The sequence below is a fragment of the Pseudophryne corroboree genome, chromosome 4 (genome assembly GCF_028390025.1).
Source record: "Pseudophryne corroboree isolate aPseCor3 chromosome 4, aPseCor3.hap2, whole genome shotgun sequence".
Lineage (NCBI taxonomy): Eukaryota > Metazoa > Chordata > Amphibia > Anura > Myobatrachidae > Pseudophryne > Pseudophryne corroboree.
This window is the reverse complement of record NC_086447.1, coordinates 618,092,510-618,118,324: the sequence shown is the minus strand read 5'-3', so window position 1 is coordinate 618,118,324 and position 25,815 is coordinate 618,092,510. Positions and strand designations below refer to the sequence as shown.

Below are 25,815 nucleotides of genomic sequence, written 5' to 3'. Positions count from 1 at the left end.
TTTAAACATTTCAAGTTATCTACAATGGCTAATCAAACGAATGTATCCTGGTTCCTTCTCATCGAGGAATTCTCTTAAATCTTGACGGATCTCGCAAAGAATAAGCAGCGTCTTGATGTAGTGTACTGGCACTGCTATTGTCGTTGTTTTGCGAAGACCACCATTGTTAATGGACAGCACATATTGAATACCCATGGAGACCATAATCATCCTCCACGCCCCGAAAAAACGGTGATCAACATCGCGAAAGCGTGTATTAAAGAACGGGCAAAGCAAAGTAATGATCCCTCTGCACAAATCATCCAACAGGTAACGTCTCAGATGCCATCGACAAGTGCGGCATATCTGCCAAACAGGGATGCCCTCCGTCAAATGATCAAAAGGGCAAGGCGAGATGATTTCCCTATTGAGCCCAGTACCTTGGAGGAGATAGATGTCCCTCAAAATCTAGCCTTTATAAATGGGGTTGAATTTCTAGTGAAGGACAGTGTTTTTCATAATGAAAGAACATTGCTCTTTACGACAGAGGAGAATGTTAAAAAGCTGCATGAGGCCTCATACTGGGTGATGGATGGAACATTCAAAACTTGTCCCACCCTATTTCGACAGATATATTCCATTCACGCTCTGGTTGGCACTGATGAGCAAACACAGCGTTTTTTGCCTCTAGTCTACGCATTGTTAAGTAGTAAGACTGAGGACTGCTATGTCCGCCTTCTGGAAGATTTGCAGGAATATGGCGGACAATTTGATTTAGAATTTGCACCTATGTATATTGTTACAGACTTTGAAAACTCTGCTATCCATGCATGCAAATGTGTTTTCCCTTCCAGCACTCACAAATGCTGTTTATTCCATTTTGGTCAAAACATTTGGCGCAAAATACAATCATCAGGACTTGCCACACAATATGGCAAAGACATTGAATTTTCTATGCTACTGAGGCACCTGCAAGCCCTTGCTTTTCTCCCATCTGGAGATATTCCAGCGGCATTTGAAAAATTGAAAGATAAAATGCCCCCTAATGCCGCACCATTAGTCAATTATTTTGAGGAGACTTACATATTAGGTCGTATTAGAACAGCACGAGGTCAGACCAGATCTCCCCCACTATTCCCACCAAATACATGGTCAGTACATGAAAATATCCTTGTAGGCGTTCCAAGAACCCAGAACAAGTTGGAAGGATGGCATAAAAGATGGAATACCATCCTTGGTGAAAAGAAATTAGGAGTTTATCGTGTTATCGAATGTTTTCACAAAGAACAGCAGGTAACAACTACACTCCTGGAAAAAATAAATGCCAATGTCCTGAGAACCCCAACGAAGCGGGAATTAAAAACCAGGGAAGAAGCAATCCTGAGATGTGTTGACCAGCTAGGAATTGTCCCGTGTATGGATTATCTACGGGGCATAGCTTTCCATCTACGTTTAGACTGAGTTCTTTTTTCCTTCCTCGTTTATAATAGTTATACTTCCTTACAAAATTTTAATTTCCGTTTTATTTTTTAAGGAGTTATGTTGGATTCAACAATTGTTTTTGTTAAGTTTATAATTAAACAAAGTTTCCATTTAAATATTATGGAATGATGGATGGATCAATACTTCTTTTCTATATTTGATTAGTATACTTTATAATCTCTAACTTACGATGAATATAACACTTTAAAGATTAATGAAAAGTAGATTCTCATCAATATATTTATATATGCTCTTTATAATATTAACACACTGTATCCTTATTTATGTATTTATGTAAATCCATATATAATATATTATAATCCTTCAAACCGCTAACCTTATCCACTCTTCAACCTGTTTGCGCCTTCAGCTAGTCGCTGCCGCCTATCCCTCACACCCCATTCCCACGGCGGATGAGACTGACTGCTTAGCTAGGTGGGTGGACTACAGGTTCCACAATGCTTCTATATGATTAAAGACTGACTGAATCCTTTTTGTGTGCCTAATGGTCATATATGCTTCCTTGACGCAGTACCTATATTTGTCCCCTTCACCCCACTAACCTTATCCCCTCTCTTCACCCTGCTTGCGCCTTCACCTAGTCGCTTCCGCCTATCCCTCACACCCCATTCACACGGCGGTCGAGAATGACTAATTAGCTAGGTGTGTGGTCTACAGGTTCCACAATGCTTTTATATGTTAAAAGACTGACAGAATTATTTTTAGAGAATATTATGCATTGATACTGACACAACTTCTCCCCAGCTCCATAGCAATAAATGCACCTAGCTACTTGTTCAATCCCAAAGTGAATGTTATGTTCTTAGCAGTATTAACATTATATTTTAATTAGTATTGTAATGATTATAATTTGGCAGCAGAAAATATTTATTTGTCTAAATTTTATTGTACCATAACCTCACCTTCAGAAATTAACCCTGATTTTTGATATATTTCAATGTCTACATTGCTACAGTTATTCCAAGATGCTATAGAAAAATAAGTCTCCATCAAGGATTGTCCATACTGAAGATTTATAATACTCCTGGCAATTATTGATAATCATGTAAGTCCAAAAAATTAAGATTTATATAAAACTGAAAATACATAACATAATGAATAAAAGTGTTATTTTTCTGATCAATCGAAAAGTTCTGTTATTTTATCCTACCGCTAATTATGTAATGGCAAATAGTCATCTTTTGATGACATTATTATATTGTGGAAATTCTAATATGAATTCATACAATCATTGCTTGCCATGTCCAACTTCTCCATTGTCTCACTTCTCCACCATTTCCCTTTTGTTCATACTATATACTTTAGTATTATAATACAATTATCAATTGGAATTAGATATGTTAGGTATGTTTCCTACATCTACATATGTTTTGATATGCTTAATTTAAAAATAAAATATTATATATATATCTAATATAATGTTCAGCATCTATTTAAATGCCTGAATTCTATAATCCCTATTTAACTATGCAGACAGTATACCTTATTGTTGTCCGAGCCGCAATTGGACCCCACAGTTACCATGTGAATATTTTTATTTTCTTCTTACATAAACTTAAGTCCTCATTGTGCAACATTATATTTATTACTTGCTGGTGTCTGAGTATGCCATTGGAAAAAGAATTGGTCCACAACTGTAGTATTAAAAAACCGAGTCATTTGCCAACAGATTCAAATTTACCTGCAAAGCTCTATGTTTCACGGTTGTATTCATAACTCAATTATGCATTTAAATAAATAGTTAACATTTAGCGTAAATTTTGTTGATGTAACCTTTTTTTTGTGTTCTTGAATACAGGATTTATTTTGCCAATTTATACATCAAAATTTCATTAGATTCATTTTAATGTATATAGCTTTAATAATATTCTTTATCCCTTGTATATTACTTATAATACTAATATTTATGGATAATAGAAATATAATAATGCAGTCATCACAGTGATATGAAAACATATATATTTTAATAATTATTACTTTTTGTAATTTAGTCCAAAAATATAATCTTTACATTCCATGAAAATAATGTTTTGCGTAATTAATGATCTAAAATTTTTATATATCCACAGTTTGAAAAAAAATAAAAAATCAAGCAAGTTCAACAAGGAAACTTCAAAAATGTCTATCTCCAGAGGAATCATTCCTTGAAAATATAATCAAGCTTACATATTATTTTTATATATACATTTTTATAAAATATCAAAGCACCAACAACTGTTAAGATATCATGTTACGTTGGATCTTTATTACGTTGACTTCAATAAAAATTTACCAAAATTAAAAACGTATTATCCGCACAGTACTTTATAAATAATAAACGAAAGATAATAGCAATGTTTTTTATTAATGATTTATAATGCAACATATTCCGCTTGAGCCCGTTCACTTTGTTCTGTGCAGAGGTCCATCCGAAAGTGTCAATCATGTTATTCTGTTATGGAAATAAAAAACAAACAAACAATTAAAATGATTTCATTAAATATTTTTAATATTTGTTAAATAAGTTTAAAACTAATGCAATATATATCACATTAAATACTGTACAACATTTAAATTTTTTGATGATTATTATGGTACACTAAACGTGAAAATTAGTTATTTGATCCAAAAACAACTGTTGAAAATGTACATGCATACATAATAATTTCAAGTTTTTTTTAAAGATTATGACTAAAATCCTTTTTTTAAATAAAGCACATGATAATGTCAATATTTGTTAAAAAAATGTATTGATATTAAATAAATATATTATATATATTTGAAATAAAATATTTGGTTAATGTAAATATATAACTAGGTCATTCCAAATATATATTTAAATAGTGGGCATGTTTAAATAAAATTGTAGATTGTGATGCTCTAACATGACCCACTAATGTAGACATGCAAATGCACATTCTTTTGTAACTACGTACAATGCACACTATTTCAATGCTTAATATATTTTTTATTAATTTAACAAACATGATTCAGCTCTGCAGACACAGTAGTGTTATGTCTATCATTTTACAAATTACCTAATCTCATTTCACTACATATCACGTCTTCAAATATGTCTTAATATACGCTTTTAATGATTCATGTTGTGCACTTGTTTTGAGTAAAGCACACACACATGTAAATATGTATTAATTTTACAGATAGCAGCGAAAATTTTGCAGAAAAAATATTCAGAGTATATAAAAAATTAAATATCAAAAGCCAGATTCAGGACATACATAAATTTTTCTATATTGTAAATGTTTTTACATCAGGGCTGGCCAAAACGGTCCTTGAGATCTACCAACAGTTCACATTTTCAAGACCACCTAGCTGGTGCACAGGTGTAGTCATTACAAATCAAGATGTGCTGCATTCATTCCTAACTGACAATTCTACAGATCTCCAGAAGGCATGGAAAACGTGACCTGTTGGTAGATCTTGAGGACCGGTTTGGCCAGCCCTGTTTTACATGAACGCATTAGCATTCAAGTATGATTTTTTTTGTATAAAATGTTACTAAGCTATATATATATATAAAATGCAAAAATGAGATAGACTCGATGGTTATAGGGGAAAATATCATATCAGGATGAAGGACAACTCTGAAATGCATAGTCCAATTGACAACATACCTGGTACAAATATAATTTATAATCTGTGAACAAAGACTCTATGGGTAACACACCCATCACAACCCTAAGGGTGGCCCAGCAGCACAGACATGCATGATATGTCTGGGAAAACAGGTATGCATATGACAGTGACATTATGTTAAGAGTGTGATTTAGGTTGCAGTAAGCAGCACACTGACAGACTGAGAGTTGTATAGTGGAGAATAGCATGGTTACTTGGTTCACCATAAAGGTGTCCGAAAATTAAAAAAGTTGCTTTTATTTATAATATTATTTTATTATAGTTATTTAAAAAAAAAAAAGGTAATTATATTTGTAAGGTGAGAGTGTTTTTTATTTATAGAATTATATTCCTTACAAATTTAAAATATACAGTAGGGGTACCTTCATTTCCATTAGGTTTTCATTCATGTATCTTGATCATGGTCAGGATCAGGGGTACGTTGACCGTTTCTCCATCTGTCATATGCTTATTGAATCCTATACAACAGATCATAGTCAAATGGAGGTGTTCTGAAAGGTTCAAAAGCATCAGTCTGAGTTGATGTTGCTTGCACATGTTCTGGTGTGGTCGTAGTGTTGTCTCGAGCTGATCCTCTGCCAGATTCAGCCATTTGATGAAGGTTAGTGGCAATCAGTGCTGTGTTCACATTTGCTTGTTGTTGCCAGCTAAGGAGGTGCAGTAATCCCAAATGAAACTGACCCAACAGGGTATTCCACTGAGCCTGTCTTTCGGATAGTCAATACTTCTCCCAATTGTGATCATCAACTGGGCATGTACACTCTGTGTCTCTTGAATCTGGTCCATTCTCTGCGACAGTCTTAAATAATGTTCATCCATCCTCAGTGACATTGTTTGAATTTCATGGCTAATTATTGAAAATGAATGTTGCATATATTCCCTATCTGTTAACGTTTGTTCAGATGCAGTGGTTTGTGGAATACCAGGTTCAATGGATTGAATATTTCCTCCATGTGTTTCATGATGGGCACGGTCTACATGTGCTTGTGTGACAATATCTCTATCTTCTATGCTCAGTGCTATGAAATGGTCGGCAATATGCAAATCTCCAGCAGGCCTGGCAAGCTCGGACTCTCCTTCACGGGTTGCAATGTCTGACTCTCCAGCAGGCCTGGCAATGTGGGACTCTCCAGCAGGCCTGGCAAGCTCGGACTCTACATCAGGCGTTGCAATGTCTGATTCTCCAACAGGCGTTGCAATGTTGGACTCTCCAGTAGGCCTGGCAATGTGGGACTCTCCAGCAGGCATGGCAATGTCGGACTCTACATCAGGCGTTGCAATGTCTGATTCTCCAACAGGCGTTGCAATGTTGGACTCTCCAGTAGGCCTGGCAATTTGGGACTCTCCAGCAGGCATGGCAATGTCGGACTCTACATCAGGCGTTGCAATGTCTGATTCTCCAACAAGCGTTGCAATGTTGGACTCTCCAGTAGGCCTGGCAATTTGGGACTCTCCAGCAGGCATGGCAATGTCGGACTCTACATCAGGCGTTGCAATGTCTGATTCTCCAGCAGGCGTTGCAATGTTGGACTCTCCAGTAGGCCTGGCAATCTCGGGCTCCCCACCACGCATTGCAATGTCGGATTCTCCAGCAGGACTGCCAGTATCGGACTCTCCAGCAGGCATGGCAATGTCGGACTCTACATCAGGCGTTGCAATGTCTGATTCTCCAACAGGCGTTGCAATGTTGGACTCTCCAGTAGGCCTGGCAATTTGGGACTCTCCAGCAGGCATGGCAATGTCGGACTCTACATCAGGCGTTGCAATGTCTGATTCTCCAGCAGGCGTTGCAATGTCTGATTCTCCAGCAGGCGTTGCAATGTTGGACTCTCCAGTAGGCCTGGCAATCTCGGGCTCCCCACCACGCATTGCAATGTCGGACTCTCCAGCAGGACTGCCAGTATCGGACTCTCCAGCAGGCATGGCAATGTCGGACTCTACATCACGCGTTGCAATGTCTGATTCTACAGCAGGCTTTGCAATGTTGGACTCTCCAGCAGGCATTGCAATATCGGACTCTAGTGTTTGCATGTAAATATCAGACTCCTCAACAGGCCTGTGAATAGCGGACTCTCCTACATTCTTAGGAATATCAGAGTATCCCGCAGGCATGGCAATACTGATGTCTCCCGCAGGTCCTTCAGCTGGTGAACTTTGTGTTTCATCGCCCTTGACAGGAGAGAAAAGTATTTTTCTCTTTTTTTGGGGTAAAACTTCACTCAAGGTGGATTGTCCTTTCTAATGGGGTGTTTTTCTCTTGTGTGGAGTATCAACTTTCTGCACCTTCTCCCTCATGGATGGACTTTCTTCCTCAACCAACAGGAAGTAGTCCTTTGTTTTCTTTTCCCACTCCTTCAATTTTTTATTTTTGGAATTAATCTTCAGTTGAGTCATCGGTCTGCAATCTCTAAGTCTTTTCTTGCAGCTGTCGATGCTCCTATCATTACCTCCAGCATCCTTCACAGCTTTGACAATCTGTTCCCAAGTTGAATTCTTGAGCTGCACATTTGTTGCCTGTGGCCCAAACAGAAGAGAACTGTGCATAATTACTGCATTGATGAGTGCAAGACTTTCTTCATCGCTGAAGTTAGGAGCTCGTACGCTAGGTCCCTCATCTGGGTCTTCTTCTTCCTGTGTATTTTGACCCTGGGTTTCAGAACCTCCAAATGGTTGTGAGGAAGACATTGCCTGTTGCTCTTTACTGGCAGTGGAACGTCGGCGCTCTTTGGACATTCCTGAAAAAAACTGTGAACAGTTACAGTATTAAACATTAAACACTGAAACATTAATTAAATAAAAACAATGTGAATATTTAAAAATAATAAAATCTGATTTTAAATATCAATATATATAGGTGTGTGTGTACATATATATTATATATATATAAATATATATATCATTAGCTATATTATATTATACAATATTTGCTTGACTTAATTGTTTATTATAAACATAAAAATTACATGTTAAAAACATTTTAATGTCTAGTGCTATAAAAACTAATTTAAAATTAACTATTTTTACATTTTCAGGACAATGAGATAAAGCATATATGCACATAACATGCCAAAGACTGGTGTTGAACTCAGTACATATTGTTTACAGTTGTTTCAACATGAGTAATAATTATAAAAAATACATTACTTGCTACTTCGGAGTGTTCGCCTTCAACTAAGCAAACCGTGTCAGAGTGCCATGCCAATCAACCCCATTAAACTGTGTCACATACCATTTATTTAGCAATTACATTTTTAAATTGTGCTTCTCGCTGTCTGTCCCCCTGTCACAGCCAGTGGTAGTGTGTTGATGGTAGTGTAGGTCGATAAACTGAACGGATACCTGTGTTGACTCAGAGCTGGACTGTGTTACACAGCCAAGTGGAGCATTTGATATTTGTCACATTCAGTGTGGAAATTCAAATTTTTTATGAAGTGGTTTTATTAGGGTGGGCCTTTTGTTGTTAATTCACAAATAATTGTCTTTACACATGCCAAATGGTGCATGGACAATGTACATGTGGGTCAGATACACATAATGGTTGGACGTGATACACTTAATCTTTGTGGTTGGCTTATACATATCTGCAGTTTGCTAAATACACATATGACCACATATGCAAGTTAACATTTGCACGCACACTGCCGGTTGAGAAATGCCCACACAGTGCCAGGCAGCATATGCACCCACAATGCCAGTTATCATTTTACACCAGAGTGCCAGTTGAGAAATGCCCACACAGTGCCAGGCAGCATATGCACCCACAATGCCAATTATCATTTTACACCAGAGTGCCAGTTGAGAAATGCCCACACAGTGCCAGGCAGCATATGCACCCACAATGCCAGTTATCATTTTCACCCACAGTGCCAGTTGAGAAATGCCCACACAGTGCCAGGCAGCATATGCACCCACAATGCCAGTTATCATTTTACACCAGAGTGCCAGTTGAGAAATGCCCACACAGTGCCAGGCAGCATATGCACCCACAATGCCAGTTATCATTTTCATCCACAGTGCCAGTTGAGAAATGCCCACACAGTGCCAGGCAGCATATGCACCCACAATGCCATTTATCATTTTACACCAGAGTGCCAGTTGAGAAATGCCCACACAGTGCCAGGCAGCATATGCACACACAATGCCAGTTATCATTTTCACCCACAGTGCCAGTTGAGAAATGCCCACACAGTGCCATGCAGCATATGCACCCACAATGCCAGTTATCATTTTACACCAGAGTGCCAGTTGAGAAATGCCCACACAGTGCCAGGCAGCATATGCACCCACAATGCCAGTTATCATTTTACACCAGAGTGCCAGTTGAGAAATGCCCACACAGTGCCAGGCAGCATATGCACCCACAATGCCAGTTATCATTTTACACCAGAGTGCCAGTTGAGAAATGCCCACACAGTGCCAGGCAGCATATGCACCCACAATGCCAGTTATCATTTTCATCCACAGTGCCAGTTGAGAAATGCCCACACAGTGCCAGGCAGCATATGCACCCACAATGCCAGTTATCATTTTACACCAGAGTGCCAGTTGAGAAATGCCCACACAGTGCCAGGCAGCATATGCACCCACAATGCCAGTTATCATTTTACACCAGAGTGCCAGTTGAGAAATGCCCACACAGTGCCAGGCAGCATATGCACCTACAATGCCAGTTAACATTTTCACCCACAGTGCCAGTTGAGAAATGCCCACACAGTGCCATGCTGCATATGCACCCACAATGCCAGTTATCATTTTACACCAGAGTGCCAGTTGAGAAATGCCCACACAGTGCCAGGCAGCATATGCACCCACAATGCCAGTTATCATTTTACACCAGAGTGCCAGTTGAGAAATGCCCACACAGTGCCAGGCAGCATATGCACCCACAATGCCAGTTATCATTTTACACCAGAGTGCCAGTTGAGAAATGCCCACACAGTGCCAGGCAGCATATGCACCCACAATGCCAGTTATCATTTTCACCCACAGTGCCAGTTGAGAAATGCCCACAGAGTGCCAGGCAGCATATGCACCCACAATGACAATTATCATTTTACACCAGAGTGCCAGTTGAGAAATGCCCACACAGTGCCAGGCAGCATATGCACCCACAATGCCAGTTATCATTTTCACCCACAGTGCCAGTTGAGAAATGCCCACACAGTGCCAGGTAGCATATGCACCCACAATGCCAGTTATCATTTTACACCAGAGTGCCAGTTGAGAAATGCCCACACAGTGCCAGGCAGCATATGCACCCACAATGCCAGTTATCATTTTACACCAGAGTGCCAGTTGAGAAATGCCCACACAGTGCCAGGCAGCATATGCACACACAATGCCAGTTATCATTTTCACCCACAGTGCCAGTTGAGAAATGCCCACACAGTGCCAGGCAGCATATGCACACACAATGCCAGTTATCATTTTCACCCACAGTGCCAGTTGAGAAATGCCCACACAGTGCCATGCAGCATAAACACCCACAATGTCAGTTATCATTTTACACCAGAGTGCCAGTTGAGAAATGCCCACACAGTGCCAGGCAGCATATGCACCCACAATGCCAGTTATCATTTTACACCAGAGTGCCAGTTGAGAAATGCCCACACAGTGCAAGGCAGCATATGCACCCACAATGCTAGTTATCATTTTACACCAGAGTGCCAGTTGAGAAATGCCCACACAGTGCCAGGCAGCATATGCACCCACAATGCCAGTTATCATTTTACACCAGAGTGCCAGTTGAGAAATGCCCACACAGTGCCAGGCAGCATATGCACCCACAATGCCAGTTATCATTTTCACCCACAGTGCCAGTTGAGAAATGCCCACAGAGTGCCAGGCAGCATATGCACCCACAATGACAATTATCATTTTACACCAGAGTGCCAGTTGAGAAATGCCCACACAGTGCCAGGCAGCATATGCACCCACAATGCCAGTTATCATTTTCACCCACAGTGCCAGTTGAGAAATGCCCACACAGTGCCAGGTAGCATATGCACCCACAATGCCAGTTATCATTTTACACCAGAGTGCCAGTTGAGAAATGCCCACACAGTGCCAGGCAGCATATGCACACACAATGCCAGTTATCATTTTCACCCACAGTGCCAGTTGAGAAATGCCCACACAGTGCCAGGCAGCATATGCACACACAATGCCAGTTATCATTTTCACCCACAGTGCCAGTTGAGAAATGCCCACACAGTGCCATGCAGCATATGCACCCACAATGCCAGTTATCATTTTACACCAGAGTGCCAGTTGAGAAATGCCCACACAGTGCCAGGCAGCATATGCACCCACAATGCCAGTTATCATTTTACACCAGAGTGCCAGTTGAGAAATGCCCACACAGTGCCAGGCAGCATATGCACACACAATGCCAGTTATCATTTTCACCCACAGTGCCAGTTGAGAAATGCCCACACAGTGCCAGGCAGCATATGCACACACAATGCCAGTTATCATTTTCACCCACAGTGCCAGTTGAGAAATGCCCACACAGTGCCATGCAGCATATGCACCCACAATGCCAGTTATCATTTTACACCAGAGTGCCAGTTGAGAAATGCCCACACAGTGCCAGGCAGCATATGCACCCACAATGCCAGTTATCATTTTACACCAGAGTGCCAGTTGAGAAATGCCCACACAGTGCCAGGCAGCATATGCACCCACAATGCCAGTTATCATTTTACACCAGAGTGCCAGTTGAGAAATACCCACACAGTGCCAGGCAGCATATGCACCCACAATGCCAGTTATCATTTTCATCCACAGTGCCAGTTGAGAAATGCCCACACAGTGCCAGGCAGCATATGCACCCACAATGCCAGTTATCATTTTACACCAGAGTGCCAGTTGAGAAATGCCCACACAGTGCCAGGCAGCATATGCACCCACAATGCCAGTTATCATTTTACACCAGAGTGCCAGTTGAGAAATGCCCACACAGTGCCAGGCAGCATATGCACACACAATGCCAGTTAACATTTTCACCCACAGTGCCAGTTGAGAAATGCCCACACAGTGCCATGCAGCATATGCACCCACAATGCCAGTTAGCATTTTACACCAGAGTGCCAGTTGAGAAATGCCCACAGAGTGCCAGGCAGCATATGCACCCACAATGACAATTATCATTTTACACCAGAGTGCCAGTTGAGAAATGCCCACACAGTGCCAGGCAGCATATGCACCCACAATGCCAGTTATCATTTTACACCAGAGTGCCAGTTGAGAAATGCCCACACAGTGCCAGGCAGCATATGCACCCACAATGCCAGTTATCATTTTACACCAGAGTGCCAGTTGAGAAATGCCCACACAGTGCCAGGCAGCATATGCACACACAATGCCAGTTATCATTTTCACCCACAGTGCCAGTTGAGAAATGCCCACACAGTGCCAGGCAGCATATGCACACACAATGCCAGTTATCATTTTCACCCACAGTGCCAGTTGAGAAATGCTCACACAGTGCCAAGCAGCATAAACACCCACAATGTCAGTTATCATTTTACACCAGAGTGCCAGTTGAGAAATGCCCACACAGTGCCAGGCAGCATATGCACCCACAATGCCAGTTATCATTTTACACCAGAGTGCCAGTTGAGAAATGCCCACACAGTGCAAGGCAGCATATGCACCCACAATGCTAGTTATCATTTTACACCAGAGTGCCAGTTGAGAAATGCCCACACAGTGCCAGGCAGCATATGCACCCACAATGCCAGTTATCATTTTACACCAGAGTGCCAGTTGAGAAATGCCCACACAGTGCCAGGCAGCATATGCACCCACAATGCCAGTTATCATTTTCACCCACAGTGCCAGTTGAGAAATGCCCACAGAGTGCCAGGCAGCATATGCACCCACAATGACAATTATCATTTTACACCAGAGTGCCAGTTGAGAAATGCCCACACAGTGCCAGGCAGCATATGCACCCACAATGCCAGTTATCATTTTCACCCACAGTGCCAGTTGAGAAATGCCCACACAGTGCCAGGTAGCATATGCACCCACAATGCCAGTTATCATTTTACACCAGAGTGCCAGTTGAGAAATGCCCACACAGTGCCAGGCAGCATATGCACACACAATGCCAGTTATCATTTTCACCCACAGTGCCAGTTGAGAAATGCCCACACAGTGCCAGGCAGCATATGCACACACAATGCCAGTTATCATTTTCACCCACAGTGCCAGTTGAGAAATGCCCACACAGTGCCATGCAGCATATGCACCCACAATGCCAGTTATCATTTTACACCAGAGTGCCAGTTGAGAAATGCCCACACAGTGCCAGGCAGCATATGCACACACAATGCCAGTTATCATTTTCACCCACAGTGCCAGTTGAGAAATGCCCACACAGTGCCAGGCAGCATATGCACACACAATGCCAGTTATCATTTTCACCCACAGTGCCAGTTGAGAAATGCCCACACAGTGCCATGCAGCATATGCACCCACAATGCCAGTTATCATTTTACACCAGAGTGCCAGTTGAGAAATGCCCACACAGTGCAAGGCAGCATATGCACCCACAATGCTAGTTATCATTTTACACCAGAGTGCCAGTTGAGAAATGCCCACACAGTGCCAGGCAGCATATGCACCCACAATGCCAGTTATCATTTTACACCAGAGTGCCAGTTGAGAAATGCCCACACAGTGCCAGGCAGCATATGCACCCACAATGCCAGTTATCATTTTACACCAGAGTGCCAGTTGAGAAATGCCCACACAGTGCAAGGCAGCATATGCACCCACAATGCTTGTTATCATTTTACACCAGAGTGCCAGTTGAGAAATGCCCACACAGTGCCAGGCAGCATATGCACCCACAATGCCAGTTACCATTTTCACCCACAGTGCCAGTTGAGAAATGCCCACACAGTGCCAGGCAGCATATGCACCCACAATGCCAGTTATCATTTTACACCAGAGTGCCAGTTGAGAAATGCCCACACAGTGCCAGGCAGCATATGCACCCTCAATGCCAGTTATCATTTTCACCCACAGTGCCAGTTGAGAAATGCCCACACAGTGCCAGGTAGCATATGCACCCACAATGCCAGTTATCATTTTACACCAGAGTGCTAGTTGAGAAATGCCCACACAGTGCCAGGCAGCATATGCACCCACAATGCCAGTTATCATTTTACACCAGAGTGCCAGTTGAGAAATGCCCACACAGTGCCAGGCAGCATATGCACCCACAATGCCAGTTATCATTTTACACCAGAGTGCCAGTTGAGAAATGCCCACACAGTGCCAGGCAGCATATGCACCCACAATGCCAGTTATCATTTTACACCAGAGTGCCAGTTGAGAAATGCCCACACAGTGCCAGGCAGCATATGCACCCACAATGCCAGTTATCATTTTACACCAGAGTGCCAGTTGAGAAATGCCCACACAGTGCAAGGCAGCATATGCACCCACAATGCCAGTTATCATTTTACACCAGAGTGCCAGTTGAGAAATACCCACACAGTGCCAGGCAGCATATGCACCCACAATGCCAGTTATCATTTTACACCAGAGTGCCAGTTGAGAAATGCCCACACAGTGCAAGGCAGCATATGCACCCACAATGCCAGTTATCATTTTCACCCACAGTGCCTGTTGAGAAATGCCCACACAGTGCCAGGCAGCATATGCACCCACAATGCCAGTTATCATTTTCACCCACAGTGCCAGTTGAGAAATGCCCACACAGTGCCAGGCAGCATATGCACCCACAATGCCAGTTATCATTTTACACCAGAGTGCCAGTTGAGAAATGCCCACACAGTGCCAGGCAGCATATGCACCCACAATGCCAGTTATCATTTTCACCCACAGTGCCAGTTGAGAAATGCCCACACAGTGCCAGGCAGCATATGCACCCACAATGCCAGTTATCATTTTCACCCACAGTGCCTGTTGAGAAATGCCCACAAAGTGCCAGGCAGCATATGCACCCACAATGCCAGTTTAAAAAAAAAAAAAATGAGCGAGTATGAATAGAATACGCTAAAACTATGTATCATAGACAGTTTAGTAATCACCTCCACTGTTTGCTCAACTGGCTGGGTGGGAAAATACAATATGATAAGCCTACTGTGGGGTAAACAGTGCAGCGCTGGGGTGATGCGCTGTCAGTATGCCTGGATGGCCAATGTTTGTCGAGTTAGTAAGGTAAAATATTATATGTGGTGCCAACGTGACTTATTCCCCTCTCGACCCTCCCCTAATTTGATATAGTCCTAAAGTATCAATAATTAAATAATAAATTATATATATATATATATATATATATATATATTTATATATATATATATATATCTATCTGTTTAATGTATATTAAAAAAAAATGGTCAAAAATAGGAAATAAAATTTTAAATGTAGCTTACCTGAAATATGCTTTGAAAATGTGTGATGGAAATATCTTCCTCTGCTTATTCGAATTTTGTGGAAAGCCAAGTAGAAGACAATCAGGCCAAGTTCAGGACGATGAAGCCAAGTTCAAGACGCTTGTCCAAGTTCAAGAGGCTATCTCGATGTCTACCAAGTCAGATGGAAATGGCGCCTAATCTATGGCGGGACTTTGCTTTTATAAGCTATAATGAGGGACGTCAACTGACATATAACGCAGATAATTTTAGTGGAGGAAACATAAATATTTGTTTTTAAAAATTCAATTTTTTATTGGATATTTCTGTGGAACCCTTGATGTCAGAGTATATGGGCTAATGATTTTAGATGATGTGGGGTCGAGCCAATAATATTTCAAGATGGGTGTATTAAAATTTATGACTGGTTGGATTCAAATTTCATTATTTATATAAAGAGATTATGCTTATTTAAAATGTATAAGGCACATTTTTTAAATTTAAACATAAATTAAACTGGCGAATGCAATGTATTAAACGAGTATCGTTTTAGGCGGATGCATCTAGGGGTAGTAGACGGCTGTGGATAGCGGGGTCGCGGGGGCAAGGTTGACTAGGTGGACGGTAGTGTCAACTGTAGTGTTGGTGAAGGTGTGGGGGGCATTTTGGCACCTGTAGTGCCACGGGCAAGGATGCTGGGCGCCTCCGCTAGATTAGCGGGTGACGGACTGGTGTGGGCGGCAGCGTCTAGAGGTAGTAGACGGCTGTGGATAGCGGGGTTGCGGTGGACCGTTGGAGGGAGGGGTGATGAACTGAATATAGGGGCAGGGTTAACAAGGTGGACGGTAGTGTCAGCTGTAGTGTTGGTGAAGGTGTGGGGGGCATTTTGGCACCTGTAGTGCCACGGGCAAGGATGCTGGGCGCCTCCGCTAGATTAGCGGGTGACGGACTGGTGTGGGCGGCAGCGTCTAGAGGTAGTAGACGGCTGTGGATAGCGGGGTCACGGTGGACCGTTGGAGGGAGGGGTGATGAACTGAATATAGGGGCACGGTTGACTAGGTGGACGTAGTGTCAACTGTAGTGTTGGTGAAGGTGTGGGGGGCATTTTGGCACCTGTAGTGCCACGGGCAAGGATGCTGGGCGCCTCCGCTAGATTAGCGGGTGACGGACTGGTGTGGGCGGCAGCGTCTAGGGGTAGTAGACGGCTGTGGATAGCGGGGTCGCGGTGGACCGTTGGAGGGAGGGGTGATGAACTGAATATAGGGGCACGGTTGACTAGGTGGACGGTAGTGTTAACTGTAGTGTTGGTGAAGGTGTGGGGGGCATTTTGGCACCTGTAGTGCCACGGGCAAGGATGCTGGGCACCTCCGCTAGATTAGCGGGTGACGGACTGGTGTGGGCGGCAGCGTCTAGAGGTAGTAGACGGCTGTGGATAGCGGGGTCGCGGTGGACCGTTGGAGGGAGGGGTGATGAACTGAATATAGGGGCACGGTTGACTAGGTGGACGGTAGTGTCAACTGTAGTGTTGGTGAAGGTGTGGGGGGCATTTTGGCACCTGTAGCGCTACGGGCAAGGATGCTGGGCGCCTCCGCTAGATTAGCGGGTGACGGACTGGTGTGGGCGGCAGCGTCTAGAGGTAGTAGATGGCTGTGGATAGCGGGGTCGCGGTGGACCGTTGGAGGGAGGGGTGATGAACTGAATATAGGGGCACGGTTGACTAGGTGGACGGTAGTGTCAGCTGTAGTGTTGGTGAAGGTGTGTGGGGCATTTTGGCACCTGTAGTTCCACGGGCAAGGATGCTGGGCGCCTCCGCTAGATTAGCGGGTGACGGACTGGTGTGGGCGGCAGCGTCTAAAGGTAGTAGACGGCTGTGGATAGCGGGGTCACGGTGGACCGTTGGAGGGAGGGGTGAGGAACTGAATATAGGGGCACGGTTGACTAGGTGGACGGTAGTGTCAATTGTAGTGTTGGTGAAGGTGTGGGGGGCATTTTGGCACCTGTAGTGCCACGGGCAAGGATGCTGGGCGCCTCCACTAGATTAGCGGGTGACGGACTGGTGTGGACGGCAGCGTCTAGGGGTAGTAGACGGCTGTGGATAGCGGGGTCGCGGTGGACCGTTGGAGGTAGGGGTGATGAACTGAATATAGGGGCACGGTTGACTAGGTGGACGGTAGTGTCAGCTGTAGTGTTGGTGAAGGTGTGGGGGGCATTTTGGCACCTGTAGTGCCACGGGCAAGGATGCTGGGCGCCTCCGCTAGATTAGCGGGTGACGGACTGGTGTGGGTGGCAGCGTCTAGGGGTAGTAGACGGCTGTGGATAGCGGGGTCGCGGTGGACCGTTGGAGGGAGGGGTGATGAACTCAATATAGGGGCACGGTTGACTAGGTGGACGGTAGTGTTAACTGTAGTGTTGGTGAAGGTGTGGGGGGCATTTTGGCACCTGTAGTGCCACGGGCAAGGATGCTGGGCGCCTCCGCTAGATTAGCGGGTGACGGACTGGTGTGGGCGGCAGCGTCTAGGGGTAGTAGACGGCTGTGGATAGCGGGGTCGCGGTGGACCGTTGGAGGGAGGGGTGATGAACTGAATATAGGGGCACGGTTGACTAGGTGGACGGTAGTGTCAGCTGTAGTGTTGGTGAAGGCGTGGGGGGCATTTTGGCACCTGTACTGCAACGGGCAAGGATGCTGGGCGCTTCCGCTAGATTAGCGGGTGACGGACTGGTGTGGGCGGCAGCGTCTAGAGGTAGTAGACGGCTGTGGATAGCGGGGTCACGGTGGACCGTTAGAGAGAGGGGTGATGAACTGAATATAGGGGCACGGTTGACTAGGTGGACGGTAGTGTCAACTGTAGTGTTGGTGAAGGTGTGGGGGGCATTTTGGCACCTGTAGTGCCACGGGCAAGGATGCTGGACGCCTCCGCTAGATTAGCGGGTGACGGACTGGTGTGGGCGGCAGCGTCTAGAGGTAGTAGACGGCTGTGGATAGCGGGGTCACGGTGGACCGTTGGAGGGAGGGGTGATGAACTGAATATAGGGGCACGGTTGACTAGGTGGACGGTAGTGTCAACTGTAGTGTTGGTGAATTGTGGGGGGCATTTTGGCACCTGTAGTGCCACGGGCAAGGATGCTGGGCGCCTCCGCTAGTTTAGCGGGTGACGGACTGGTGTGGGCGGCAGCGTCTAGAGGTAGTAGACGGCTGTGGATAGCGGGGTCGCGGTGGACCGTTGGAGGGAGGGGTGATAAACTGAATATAGGGGCACGGTTGACTAGGTGGACGGTAGTGTCAGCTGTAGTGTTGGTGAAGGTGTGTGGGGCATTTTGGCACCTGTAGTGCCACGGGCAAGGATGCTGGGCGCCTCCACTAGATTAGCGGGTGACGGACTGGTGTGGACGTCAGCGTCTAGAGGTAGTAGACGGCTGTGGATAGCGGGGTCGCGGTAGACCGTTGGAGGGAGGGGTGAGGAACTGAATATAGGGGCACGGTTGACTAGGTGGACGGTAGTGTCAATTGTAGTGTTGGTGAAGGTGTGGGGGGCATTTTGGCACCTGTAGTGCCACGGGCAAGGATGCTGGGCGCCTCCACTAGATTAGCGGGTGACGTACTGGTGTGGGCGGCAGCGTCTAGGGGTAGTAGACGGCTGTGGATAGCGGGGTCGCGGTGGACCGTTGGAGGGAGGGGTGATGAACTGAATATAGGGGCACGGTTGACTAGGTGGATGGTACTGTCAACTGTAGTGTTGGTGAAGGTGTGGGGGGCATTTTGGCACCTGTAGTGCCACGGGCAAGGATGCTGGGCGCCTCCGCTAGATTAGCGGGTGACGGACTGGTGTGGGCGGCAGCGTCTAGAGGTAGTAGACGGCTGTGGATAGCGGGGTCGCGGTGGACCGTTGGAGGTAGGGGTGATGAACTGAATATAGGGGCACGGTTGACTAGGTGGACGGTAGTGTCAGCTGTAGTGTTGGTGAAGGTGTGGGGGGCTTTTTGGCACCTGTAGTGCCACGGGCAAGGATGCTGGGCGCCTCCGCTAGATTAGCGGGTGACGGACTGGTGTGGGAGGCAGCGTCTAGGGGTAGTAGACGGCTGAAGATAGCGGGGTCGCGGTGGACCGTTGGAGGGAGGGGTGATGAACTGAATATAGGGGCACGGTTGACTAGGTGGACGGTAGTGTTAACTGTAGTGTTGGTGAAGGTGTGGGGGGCATTTTGGCACCTGTAGTGCCACGGGCAAGGATGCTGGGCGCCTCATCTAGATAAGCGGGTGAAGGACTGGTGTGGGCGGCAGCGTCTAGGGGTAGTAGACAGCTGTGGATAGCGGGGTCGCGGTGGACCGTTGGAGGGAGGGGTGATGAACTGAATATAGGGGTACAGTTGACTAGGTGGACGGTAGTGTCAACTGTAGTGTTGGTGAAGGTGTGGGGGGCATTTTGGCACCTGTAGTGCCACGGGCAAGGATGCTGGGCGCCTCCGCTAGTTTAGCGGGTGACGGACTGGTGTGGGCGGCAGCGTCTAGAGGTAGTAGACGGCTGTGGATAGCGGGGTCGCGGTGGGCCATTGGAGGGAGGGGTGATGAACTGAATATAGGGGCACGGTTGACTAGGTGGACGGTAGTGTCAACTGTAGTGTTGGTGAAGGTGTGGGGGGCATTTTGGCACCTGTAGTGCCACGGGCAAGGATGCTGGGCGCCTCCGCTAGATTAGCGGGTGACGGACTGGTGTGGGCGGCAGCGTCTAGAGGTAGTAGACGGCTGTGGATAGCGGGGTCGCGGTAGACCGTTGGAGGGAGGGGTGATGGACTGAATATAGGGGCACGGTTGACTAGGTGGACGGTAGTGTCAACTGTAGTGTTGGTGAAGGTGTGGGGGGCATTTTGGCACCTGTAGTGCCACGGGCAAGGATGCTGGGCGCCTCCGCTAGATTAGCGGGTGACGGACTGGTGTGGGCGGCAGCGTCTAGAGGTAGTAGACGGCTGTGGATAGCGGGGTCGCGGTGGACCGTTGGAGGGAGGGGTGAGGAACTGAATATAGGGGCACGGTTGACTAGGTGGACGGTAGTGTCAATTGTAGTGTTGGTGAAGGTGTGGGGGGCATTTTGGCACCTGTAGTGCCACGGGCAAGGATGCTGGGTGCCTCCGCTAGATTAGCGGGTGACGGACTGGTGTGGGCGGCAGCGTCTAGAGGTAGTATACGGCTGTGGATAGCGGGGTCGCGGTGGACCGTTGGAGGTAGGGGTGATGAACTGAATATAGGGGCACGGTTGACTAGGTGGACGGTAGTGTCAGCTGTAGTGTTGGTGAAGGTGTGGGGGGCATTTTGGCACCTGTAGTGCCACGGGAAAGGATGCTGGGCGCCTCCGCTAGATTAGCGGGTGACGGACTGGTGTGGGCGGCAGCGTCTAGAGGTAGTAGACGGCTGTGGATAGGGGGGTCGCGGTGGACCGTTGGAGGGAGGGGTGATGAACTGAATATAGGGGCACGGTTGACTAGGTGGACGGTAGTGTCAACTGTAGTGTTGGTGAAGGTGTGGGGGGCATTTTGGCACCTGTAGTGCCACGGGCAAGGATGCTGGGCGCCTCCGCTATATTAGCGGGTGACGGACTGGTGTGGGCGGCAGCGTCTAGAGGTAGTAGACGGCTGTGGATAGCGGGGTCGCGGTGGACCGTTGGAGGTAGGGGTGATGAACTGAATATAGGGGCACGGTTGACTAGGTGGACGGTAGTGTCAGCTGTAGTGTTGGTGAAGGTGTGGGGGGCATTTTGGCACCTGTAGTGCCACGGGCAAGGATGCTGGGCGCCTCCGCTAGATTAGCGGGTGACGGACTGGTGTGGGCGGCAGCGTCTAGGGGTAGTAGACGGCTGTAGATAGCGGGGTCACGGTGGACCGTTGGAGGGAGGGGTGATGAACTGAATATAGGGGCACGGTTGACTAGGTGGACGGTAGTGTTAACTGTAGTGTTGGTGAAGGTGTGGCGGGCATTTTGGCACCTGTAGTGCCACGGGCAAGGATGCTGGGCGCCTCCGCTAGATTAGCGGGTGACGGACTGGTGTGGGCGTCAGCGTCTAGGGGTAGTAGACAGCTGTGGATAGCGGGGTCGCGGTGGACTGTTGGAGGGAGGGGTGATGAACTGAATATAGGGGCACGGTTGACTAGGTGGACGGTAGTGTCAACTGTAGCGTTGGTGAAGGTGTGGGGGGCATTTTGGCACCTGTAGTGCCACGGGCAAGGATGCTGGGCGCCTCCGCTAGATTAGCGGGTGACGGAATGGTGTGGGCAGCAGCGTCTAGAGGTAGTAGACGGCTGTGGATAGCGGGGTTCGCGGTGGACCGTTGGAGGGAGGGGTGATGAACTGAATATAGGGGCACGGTTGACTAGGTGGACGGTAGTGTCAACTGTAGTGTTGGTGAAGGTGTGGGGGGCATTTTGGCACCTGTAGTGCCACGGGCAAGGATGCTGGGCGCCTCCGCTAGATTAGCGGGTGACGGACTGGTGTGGGCGGCAGCGTCTAGAGGTAGTAGACGGCTGTGGATAGCGGGGTCGCGGTGGACCGTTGGAGGTAGGGGTGATGAACTGAATATAGGGGCACGGTTGACTTGGTGGACGGTAGTGTCAGCTGTAGTGTTAGTGAAGGTGTGGGGGGCATTTTGGCACCTGTAGTGCCACGGGCAAGGATGCTGGGCGCCTCCGCTAGATTAGCGGGTGACGGACTGGTGTGGGCGGCAGCGTCTAGGGGTAGTAGACGGCTGTAGATAGCGGGGTCGCGGTGGACCGTTGGAAGGAGGGGTGATGAACTGAATATAGGGGCACGGTTGACTAGGTGGACGGTAGTGTTAACTGTAGTGTTGGTGAAGGTGTGGGGGGCATTTTGGCACCTGTAGTGCCACGGGCAAGGATGCTGGGCGCCTCCGCTAGATTAGCGGGTGACGGACTGGTGTGGGCGGCAGCGTCTAGGGGTAGTAGACAGCTGTGGATAGCGGGGTCGCGGTGGACCGTTGGAGGGAGGGGTGATGAACTGAATATAGGGGCACGGTTGACTAGGTGGACGGTAGTGTCAACTGTAGTGTTGGTGAAGGTGTGGGGGGCATTTTGGCACCTGTAGTGCCACGGGCAAGGATGCTGGGCGCCTCCACTAGATTAGCGGGTGACGGACTGGTGTGGGCGGCAGCGTCTAGAGGTAGTAGACGGCTGTGGATAGCGGGGTCGCGGTGGACCGTTGGAGGGAGGGGTGATGGACTGAATATAGGGGCACGGTTGACTAGGTGGACGGTAGAGTCAACTGTAGTGTTGGTGAAGGTGTGGGGGGCATTTTGGCACCTGTAGTGCCACGGGCAAGGATGCTGGGCGCCTCCGCTAGATTAGCGGTTGACGGACTGGTGTGGGCGGCAGCGTCTAGAGGTAGTAGACGGCTGTGGATAGCGGGGTCGCGGTGGACCGTTGGAGGGAGGGGTGAGGAACTGAATATAGGGGCACGGTTGACTAGGTGGACGGTAGTGTCAATTGTAGTGTTGGTGAAGGTGTGGGGGGCATTTTGGCACCTGTAGTGCCACGGGCAAGGATGCTGGGCGCCTCCACTAGATTAGCGGGTGACGGACTGTTGTGGGCGGCAGCGTCTCGGGGTAGTAGACGGCTGTGGATAGCGGGGTCGCGGTGGACCGTTGGAGGGAGGGGTGATGAACTGAATATAGGGGCACGGTTGACTAGGTGGACGGTAGTGTCAACTGTAGTGTTGGTGAAGGTGTGGGGGGCATTTTGGCACCTGTAGTGCCATGGGCAAGGATTTTGGGCGCCTCCGCTAGATTAGCGGGTGACGGACTGGTGTGGGCGGCAGCGTCTAGAGGTAGTAGACGGCTGTGGATAGCGGGGTCGCGGTGGACCGTTGGAGGTAGGGGTGATGAACTGAATATAGGGGCACGGTTGACTAGGTGGACGGTAGTGTCAGCTGTAGTGTTGGTGAAGGTGTGGGGGGCATTTTGGCACCTGTAGTGCCACGGGCAAGGATGCTGGGCGCCTCCGCTAGATTAGCGGGTGACGTACTGGTGTGGGCGGCAGCGTCTAGAGGTAGTAGACGGCTGTGGATAGCGGGGTCGCGGTGGACCGTTGGAGGGAGGGGTGATGAACTGAATATAGGGGCACGGTTGACTAGGTGGACGGTAGTGTCAACTGTAGTGTTGGTGAAGGTGTGGGTGGCATTTTGGCACCTGTAGTGCCACGGGCAAGGATGCTGGGCGCCTCCGCTAGATTAGCGGGTGACAGACTGGTGTGGGCGGCAGCGTCTAGAGGTAGTAGACGGCTGTGGATTGCGGGGTCGCGGTGGACGGTTGGAGGGAGGGGTGATGAACTGAATATTGGAGCACGGTTGACTAGGTGGACGGTAGTGTCAACTGTAGTGTTGGTGAAGGTGTGGGGGGCATTTTGGCACCTGTAGTGCCACGGGCTAGGATGCTGGGTGCCTCCGCTAGATTAGCGGGTGACGGACTGGTGTGGGCGGCAGCGTCTAGAGGTAGTAGACGGCTGTGGATAGCGGGGTCGCGGTGGACCGTTGGAGGGAGGGGTGATGAACTGAATATAGGGGCACGGTTGACTAGGTGGACGGTAGTGTCAACTGTAGTGTTGGTGAAGGTGTGGGGGGCATTTTGGCACCTGTAGTGCCACGGGCAAGGATGCTGGGTGCCTCCGCTAGATTAGCGGGTGACGGACTGGTGTGGGCGGCAGCGTCTAGGGGTAGCAGACGGCTGTGGATAGCGGGGTCGCGGTGGAACGTTGGAGGGAGGGGTGATGAACTGAATATAGGGGCACGGTTGACTAGGTGGACGGTAGTGTCAACTGTAGTGTTGGTGAAGGTGAGGGGGGCATTTTGGCACATGTAGTGCCACGGGCAAGGATGCTGGGCGCCTCCGCTAGATTAGCGGGTGACGGACTGGTGTGGGCGGCAGCGTCTAGAGGTAGTAGACGGCTGTGGATAGCGGGGTCACGGTGGACCGTTGGAGGGAGGGGTGATGAACTGAATATAGGGGCACGGTTGACTAGGTGGACGGTAGTGTCAGCTGTAGTGTTGGTGAAGGTGTGGGGGGCATTTTGGCACCTGTAGTGCCATGGGCAAGGATGCTGGGCGCCTCCGCTAGATTAGCGGGTGACGGACTGGTGTGGGCGGCAGCGTCTAGAGGTAGTAGACGGCTGTGGATAGCGGGGTCACGGTGGACCGTTGGAGGGAGGGGTGATGAACTGAATATAGGGGCACGGTTGACTAGGTGGACGGTAGTGTCAGCTGTAGTGTTGGTGAAGGTGTGGGGGGCATTTTGGCACCTGTAGTGCCATGGGCAAAGACGCTGGGTGCCTCCGCTAGATTAGCGGGTGACGGACTGGTGTGGGCGGCAGCGTCTAGAGGTAGTAGACGGCTGTGGATAGCGGGGTCACGGTGGACCGTTGGAGGGAGGGGTGATGAACTGAATATAGGGGCACGGTTGACTAGGTGGACGGTAGTGTCAGCTGTAGTGTTGGTGAAGGTGTGGGGGGCATTTTGGCACCTGTAGTGCCACGGGCAAGGATGCTGGGCACCTCCGCTAGATTAGCGGGTGAGGGACTGGTGTGGGCGGCAGCGTCTAGGGGTAGTAGACGGCTGTGGATAGCGGGGTCGCGGTGGACCGTTGGAGGGAGGGGTGATGAACTGAATATAGGGGCACGGTTGACTAGGTGGACGGTAGTGTCAACTGTAGTGTTGGTGAAGGTGTGGGGGGCATTTTGGCACCTGTAGTGCCACGGGCAAGGATGCTGGGCGCCTCCGCTAGATTAGCGGGTGACAGACTGGTGTGAGGGGCAGCGTCTAGAGGTAGTAGACGGCTGTGGATAGCGGGGTCGCGGTGGACCGTTGGAGGGAGGGGTGATGAACTGAATATAGGGGCACGGTTGACTAGGTGGACGGTAGTGTCAACTGTAGTGTTGGTGAAGGTGTGGGGGGCATTTTGGCACCTGTAGTGCCACGGGCAAGGATGCTGGGCGCCTCCGCTAGATTAGCGGGTGACGGACTGGTGTGGGCGGCAGCGTCTAGAGGTAGTAGACGGCTGTGGATAGCGGGGTCGCGGTGGACCGTTGGAGGGAGGGGTGATGAACTGAATATAGGGGCACGGTTGACTAGGTGGACGGTAGTGTCAGCTGTAGTGTTGGTGAAGGTGTGGGGGGCATTTTGGCACCTGTAGTGCCACGGGCAAGGATGCTGGGCGCCTCCGCTAGATTAGCGGGTGACGGACTGGTGTGGGCGGCAGCGTCTAGAGGTAGTAGACGGCTGTGGATAGCGGGGTCACGGTGGACCGTTGGAGGGA

The 25,815-nt window shown here is 48.2% G+C and overlaps 1 long non-coding RNA gene across 1 annotated transcript in view; it reads right to left on the bottom strand.

Moving 5' to 3' along the window:
• Positions 1-3,533: 3,533 nt before the first annotated feature.
• The window catches only part of LOC134911645 (uncharacterized), a 60,714-nt gene continuing 38,432 nt past the window's right edge, over positions 3,534-25,815 (bottom strand). Inside the window, exon 3 of the long non-coding RNA XR_010176735.1 lies at positions 3,534-3,913. This is a non-coding gene — a long non-coding RNA (uncharacterized LOC134911645). The remainder of the gene's footprint in view (positions 3,914-25,815) is intronic.